At 35.2% G+C, this 7621-nt stretch overlaps 1 long non-coding RNA gene across 1 annotated transcript in view; it reads left to right on the top strand.

Moving 5' to 3' along the window:
• Nucleotides 1-794: 794 nt before the first annotated feature.
• The window catches only part of LOC118766341, a 14250-nt gene continuing 7423 nt past the window's right edge, over nt 795-7621 (top strand). Inside the window, exon 1 of the long non-coding RNA XR_005002278.1 lies at nt 795-929. This is a non-coding gene — a long non-coding RNA (uncharacterized LOC118766341). The remainder of the gene's footprint in view (nt 930-7621) is intronic.

Raw genomic sequence — 7621 nt, 5'->3', positions numbered from 1 at the left:
AAATTGAAATCACAAAAATGTGGAAGCTTAGTACTACGATAATACCAGTTGTAATTGGTGCGTTGGGAATGATAAAGAACGGAGCTGAGAAGTATATTAAGCAACTCCCTGGTAACTCCAATCTCCGTGAGCTACAAAAGATAACCTTGATGGGTACAGCCCGTATACTACGGAAAGCACTCTCCATCTAAAGTGGAATAAATGTGGTGATAATTTTAGCAAAACAAAAATGTCTTTGCTACTCTTGTCCTCTAGAAGATGCTTGGTACTAAGGCAGCTGAAAGAAAGTTATAATGAAAGAAAACCATAAATAATAATAATAATAATAATAATAATAATAATAATAATAATAATAATAGCAATAATAGTAATAGTAATAATAATAATAACAACAACAACAACAACAACAACAACAACAACAACAATAATAATAATAATAATTATAATAATAATAATAATAATAATAATAATAATAATAATAGCAATAATAGTAATAGTAATAGTAATAATAATAACAACAACAACAACAACAACAATAATAATAATAATAATAAACCTGAAAACCTGAAAATAATTGGTAAAATCCGCCTTGCACTTAAGGATATAATTTCAGCTAATGATGTTGATATTACAGTTCTCAACCACCTGTACTATGCATCCGCGAAATTCTCAACGATTCTATGTGGTGAAAAGATTAGAAAACACCAACATTCCCACAAAAAGCCTTCTTGGCAAGAGCGTATCCAACACCAAAATTAAGCTACTTAGGTCTGACATTAGAATGTTTAAAAAACCTTAAGTTTGACAAGACTACAAAATCTAAAACACCCGAAAATTAAAGAAAAAATATAATATGAAAACCATACTTGACATTGATGCCACCATAGAAACCACCAAGCAAAAGGTATGTGCTAAAGCTGCCTACATAGGTATGAAAAGCGCGTTAGATTCTTCAAGGACAACAACATCTTCAAAAATAACCCAAAATATTTTTACAGGAAGATAGAGAAAACACCAGTTACTGTAAAATCTGTCCCATCAAAAGAAGTACAGGAATTTGGGGATAAAATTTGGTCAGAAGAAAAAACACACAGTGAAAAGGCCCCTTGGGTTGATAGAATATCTACAGACTTGGACTCCTTAGAAGAGCAAAAGTGGGTTAGGGTTGTCATAGGTGCCCAGGGAATGATAGCAAAAGGGGTCGATTGCAAACTAACTTCCAACTTGTCTTTTGAGGTCTCTGGGTGAGATTTGGAGCCAACTTGTACAAATGTAAAGCAAAAGTCGAACAGAAAATAATGATAATAATAATAATAATAATGATAATGATGATGATGATGATGATAAACAACAACAACAACAACAGCAACAACAAAAACAACAACAACAACAACAACAACAACAATAATAATAATAATTATTATTATTATTATTATTATTATTATTATTATTATCATTATTATTATTATTATTATTATTATTATTAAAAACCGAAAAAAACTTCACTCTATTCTGAAAGAGCAAAAAATTCGCTACTGATCTTTTAGATACCTACCAGATTGATCAGGTTGAAGGAAATGCGCCAACTGCTGCTGCAAAGAAAATAAAATTGATTGCAAAGACAAAAGCACATGAAAAATTAGCTTGCAGATGGGAATAGAAACGTCTGCATGGCAAGTATGTGGTCCGTAGCAAACAAGCTGATGTCGACCAAAAACACACGCACCAATGGTTACGAAGCTCATGGCTAAAAGCGGAGAGTGAAAGTTTCATATTAGCTGCTCAAGACCAAAGTTTATTAACCCGGAACTACCAAGCCAATGTGATAAAAAATGGATCTGACCCAAAATGCCAATTCCGTAACGATGAGATTGAACCTATAGACCACCTAATCTCAGGATGTAGAGTCTTAGCACCTGTAGAATATAAAGCAAGACATGACAGAGTCGGCCAGTATTTACATTGGACAATATATCGGCATTATAAAATCAAAACCGCTGACAAATGGTATAAACACCATCCTGAAGCTGTGACTGAGGGAGAAAATGTGTCGATTCTATGGGACTTCTCCGTACATACCGACAAAATTATAAAAGCTAATAAACCGAATATTATTATAAAAGATCAGACAAAAAGGATGTGTTTATTAATTGACATGAGTATTCCTTGCGGTCACAATATAGCGGCGAAAGAATTTGACAAGATCAGTAAATATAAAGACTTGCTAATAGAAATTGAAAAAACTGGCATCTCAAGGCGACTAGAGTACCAGTGATTGTAGGTTCTCTAGGAATGATAAAAAAAAAAAAAAGGTACTGAAATCTATTTGAAAATGATTCTAGGCTTACCTAGAATCATTGCAAAGAATCATGTTAACTGGAACGGCTCATGTACTGAGAAGAACATTATCGTTGTGAAAACAATATTCATTCATGAATGTATTTATTTATTAATCTTTTAAATGCATATTTTACCTGTGAATTGTGGTCGAGGCTTGATCAATTTTGAAATCTCTTACAAGACTACCACAATTGGACTGGCAAAATATCTTGAAACATCTAACAACTGGATGTTAAAGCTCGTTGAAAACCATGAAAAACGCAAAAAGCTCTATTTTATTATGAAGAAGAGCAAAAAATTTGTTAGTGAATTTATTCATAATGCCCAGGTTGAACAGCATGATAGAAGTGCAGTAACTGTAATTGTAAAGAAGGTGAAATCAATAGCAAAGCAAAATGCGTTTGAACAATTGGCTGATAGGTGGGAACAAAAACTTCTCCATGGCAAATATGTGACTCGTAACAAACAAGCAAATGTAGACCAGAAGCACACCTACGGAGCTCAGGGCTGACCCTTCATTCCCTGGCCCCTCTTTCGGCGCCCTTTTTTTTCAGCATGTAGCAGCTCACTTTTTTCTAACTACCTATACAGTTCATTGGATGGACATATGGGATTATTATTATTATTATTATTATTATTATTATTATTATTATTATTATATTATTATTATTATTATTATTATTATATTATTATTATCATTATTATTATTATTATTATTATTATTATTATTATTATTATTATTGTCTTTGCACAGCTTCTAACGCTGGAGATGTACTACGATGTCAGCTGTTCACAACCAGTGAACTAAAGTATCACCCTTTATTTTTCGAGCATCTTCCAGAGTATTCGAGCGGCTCCAAGCAGTGCTGTTTTCTGAAAGTGCTCCAAACTTATTGCAGCCCCAATTTGTTCCACGTACTTCTCAAGATTTTTACTCACTGCTCCCCGGGCTCCGACATTGATTGGTACTATTATCCCCTGTTTCAGCGATCACAACTGCTTTACCTACCAAATTAACCTGTTATATCTATCGAGTTTTTTCTTCTTTATCGCATACCTTGTTGTCAGCTGGGCATGCTATATCTATGATCCAGCATCGTTTGTTTTCTTTCTCAATGAAGACTATGTCCGGTTTCCTATTCTCTGTCTCATGGTCGCACTGAATCCCATAGGATCTTTGCAATTATCATTTTTGATGATGCCCTCGGGTTTATGTTCGTACCAATTTTTTGCTCTGTCAAGTCCATATTTGTTGCAGTGTCCAATGGACAAGCCTGGCTATATTGTCGTGGCATCTCTTATATTCCTTCTGGACTAGTGGCGTATATTGGCTGGAAATATGCCATACGGTTTCACCATTTTGTCCACAGATCTTTTTTCTCTGTCTAGTTGTTGGAATAATTTTACTTTAGTAAATAATGAACGGAAATGTGGAATAAAAGAAGGGAAAATAAATGTTAGTAAAAAGAAATGTTAACTTATCTATATGGTAATTTTCTCTCCACGAATTAAACATGGCTACCAGCAATCGTAAAATCCAACATTAAAATAGACCTAGAAATTTATTATTTATAAAAGTTAACATATTAATAAAATAAATTAACCACATAGAAGATTAGACAATTCTCATCATAAACTCACTTCTGGCCTCTCCTGACTTATTATTATTCACTTCCCTTACACGGTAATTATAAATAATAGTAAATACCTCTTAAGAACTTTTAAATGTTAATAAGAATTATCTCCCTTACACATTAGCTCTCAATGTTGGATTATACGATTGCTGGTAGCCATGTTTAAGTCGTGCAGAGAAAATTACCATACAGATAAGTTAACATTTCTTTTTACTAACATTTCTTTTTCCTACTTTTATTCCACATTTCTGTTCATTATTTACCGAAGTAAAATTATTTCAACAACTTCTACTTATATAATTTTAGTTTGTTATGTCTTTATATAGGAACATCCTCTGGGCGGCTAATTTCCACCACTGTGCACAGTTTCTCTTCTCTATCCCAAATCATTATATCAGGTCTGTTGTGCTTACATTTTATTGAGGTCTTAACTGCTACATTCCACCAGACTTCCTTTTTATTGTGAGTGGCTATGGCTTCCACTATATTGTAGATTCTTATTTCTTTGTCCTCGGGATTATCCTTCTGACAGATTTCATTATAGAATGTCCTAGCTGCAACATGTCTCATCGGTAGATCCATTGTAATGACATTTTCGGACAATTGTTTATGATGTGGGTGATATCTTCAGTATGAACTCCACAAAGTCTGCATTGATTGTCACATTTTACGGTTTTTTCTGTATCTCTGTTCCTTCTGTACATCAGGTACTTAGTTGATATTTCCTGTTCCTGTATTGCAAACGCGTACCCTTCAAAGCGGGAGGTAGTAATCCGGCTATTGGTCCCTGGTACACTGCTTTGATTATTGATGTTACTATCATCACGGAAATTTCTACTGACATCTCCATGCCTAGTCTTTCTGCTCATATACACTCATCCTTTCATCTGATGATACATTGTGGTAGAGTCGTGCGACTTCTTTGGGCATGTATTCTAGATTATCAGACAAAGAATGTTGCTCAAGGAGCTGCCTCCCAGGTTTTATGTGTGTATGCAAATTTGGTCAAGGGATGCACTTCAACACTTGGTAGTTAAAGGATGTTGCCGAAGGGATATGGTACGAAATTCAAAGGCAATTTTTTATTGATGTTAAGCCTCTGCCGCCTTCTTTTCGTTTTAGGTAGTGGCAGTCTACGTCACTATTTATGTGGAAATTATGTGTGCTGGTTAGTATTTCCAAGGTTTTCACCTCAATGGCTCAGATCTCATCAAGCATCCAATCAAGCAGCCCAAATGATGGTATGAGTACTGGCACTGCAAACACATTGTGGGCCACTGTTTTGTTGAATGCAGACAGTTCTGAGGTACAAATTTCCTTTATTCGGCTGAAATATTCTTTAGTAACACGTGTTTTGTTACAGGTGTCATTGTAAGATATATTTTCATCCACACCTAGATATCTGTAACATTTCTCGTCAGATACAGGGAAAACAGTCAAAACATTGATGGAGATGTTACTAGTCTGGTTTACAGTTTTCCCTCTTTTCACAACCCTATAGCAACATTTATCCTGACCAAACTCTAACCCTACATCCTTTGAGAATGTTGTAACTAGGTCAAGGATCTTTTTCATCTCGTGCATATTCTTTGCATAAAGTTTTAAGTCATCCACAAAGAAACAGTGTGTAATTTTGGTATTTCTGCTTCCTTGTGAACCAGTGAGATATCCTTTAGATTTCCTTAACATGAATATAAACATCTTGGAGAGGCATGGAACATGCCTTTGCGAAACTGTATTCCATCGGTGATAGTGCAGTCACTCTTTGTGTTTAATTTCAATATGATGGCCCACGATGAAGTTAGGTCAGTTATGGCTTTGACTATTCTCACTGGAACTTTAGCAATTTGAAGGGCTTCTAGCATCCATGAATGGGTAACAGAATCAAAGGCTTTCTTGTAGTCTAGCCACATTGAAACTAGGTTCCTCCTATGCTCTCGTACCTCTGACATCACAATTTTGTTGATTAATAATTGTTCGGCACATCCACAGACTCCCTTCTTCCCAGCTGCTTGTTCTGCTGTGATAATGTTATTGGTTTCACAATGGTCCCGGAGGAAGAGGTTTAAACATGCTGTATATATCTTATACATTAAGTTCTGGCATGCAATTGGCCGGTAGTTTTTTTTTTTTTGCCATGTGGGTAGTTCTGTATTTGGGGATCAATTTTGCCTCTGCCAGAGCTAATCAGTGTGGTATGTTACTGTTCCCACTGAGAGTTTGCTGGTACAGATTGATAAGATATGGTCGGTTGAATGTTAGCTTCTTGTACCAATATCCAACAATCATGTCTCTTCCAGGTGCTTTTCCATCCTGAAGTTTCTGGATCACAGTTGCAAAAGTTTCGCCATCAATGTTGTATGTCTTGAATGTAACACAGAAGCAGTAACTTTCGGATTTCTTCCAGCTACAGTGAGTCGTGGTTGAATTTCTTTTCAATCCAGATTTTCTTCCAGAAGGAATCTATGTCTTCCCGTGAAGGAGCCTCCGTGATGTTTACTGCCCCTCCTCTCATGTCTCTGTATACTGCTGCGTTGTTGCGGTCAGATTTTTTGTTCATTGTTCTTCTCTCGGTTATTCTCTTCTGATGTCGGAGTTTTTCACTGACAGCTTTTAGCTCCTGCTTGAGAGTAATCAGTTTGCAAGTGAGTGTCCTCTTTTTGTTGTCTCCAAACATCATTTCTCTCTCCTTCTTTACTTTCTATTGGTGGGACGTATGGTGATTTGCTTGTTTGCATGCAATAAGCATCATTACATGACTGATGGTCTTCCGTAAACCAGTTATCTTTTTTCTCTGTCTTCAAATCCCATGATGGTACTTTCTTTGTTGTATCGGATTTGTTCACCTTTCGAATAGCACTCATGTATAATTTTACAATAGTAGCCAGAGAATATGTCAGACTGGCGTTAATCTGCCTGAATGTGGGTTCCTCACACTGTTGTAAATACTCATCACCAATTTCGTTAACAGCTTTTAATACTGTATCTGGTGGGGGTTTTTTTACTTACTTTGGTAGAGAATACTCTCTCCTCGAAAGAGTACTTCAATGCCAAAGTTACTTTTTCTCGGAAAATTTCAGTATGTATGTATGTATGTATGTATGTATGTATGTATGTATGTATGTATGTATGTATGTATGTATGTATATAAAGAGGGTGTGTGCATTAACCCATGCTAATATTTATTATTTCAGTAAAACTGAAGAATTTTTAAACCGCCGCCAAAATGACGGTGAATCTTAATTTTATTTGAAATAGGCGTTGTTCATTATTCTAATTTTCTCTGCTCTCTTGTTAATTACTGAATAAATTCCTATAAAAAGAGTTTATTAAATTTGTTTTATTTATATTCTTGACTCTGTAAGTATTATCGTTTGTAAACATCTTAACGCAGCGATTGGCTTTCGTTTCTTTCTGAAAACGTCAACAACGTTTAAGTTGTTAACACTTAAGCCACATCATTTATTAACGTCTTGTCACTTGTATGACTTCATATTTACATTGATCATGTATAGTCATTGAGTAACAGCAATAGAATCAGGCTCCACTTGGTCCAAGTAGATGAAATCTGCTTCACTAGATTTCAACGAACAGTTAAGATGTAAACAACGCTCGTTTCCGACAAAAGTCATTCTAGACGAGTCAAA

The sequence above is a fragment of the Octopus sinensis genome, linkage group LG1, assembly GCF_006345805.1.
Source record: "Octopus sinensis linkage group LG1, ASM634580v1, whole genome shotgun sequence".
Lineage (NCBI taxonomy): Eukaryota > Metazoa > Mollusca > Cephalopoda > Octopoda > Octopodidae > Octopus > Octopus sinensis.
The sequence above is the reverse complement of the archived record's forward strand: the minus strand, read 5'-3'. Positions and strand labels throughout refer to the sequence as shown.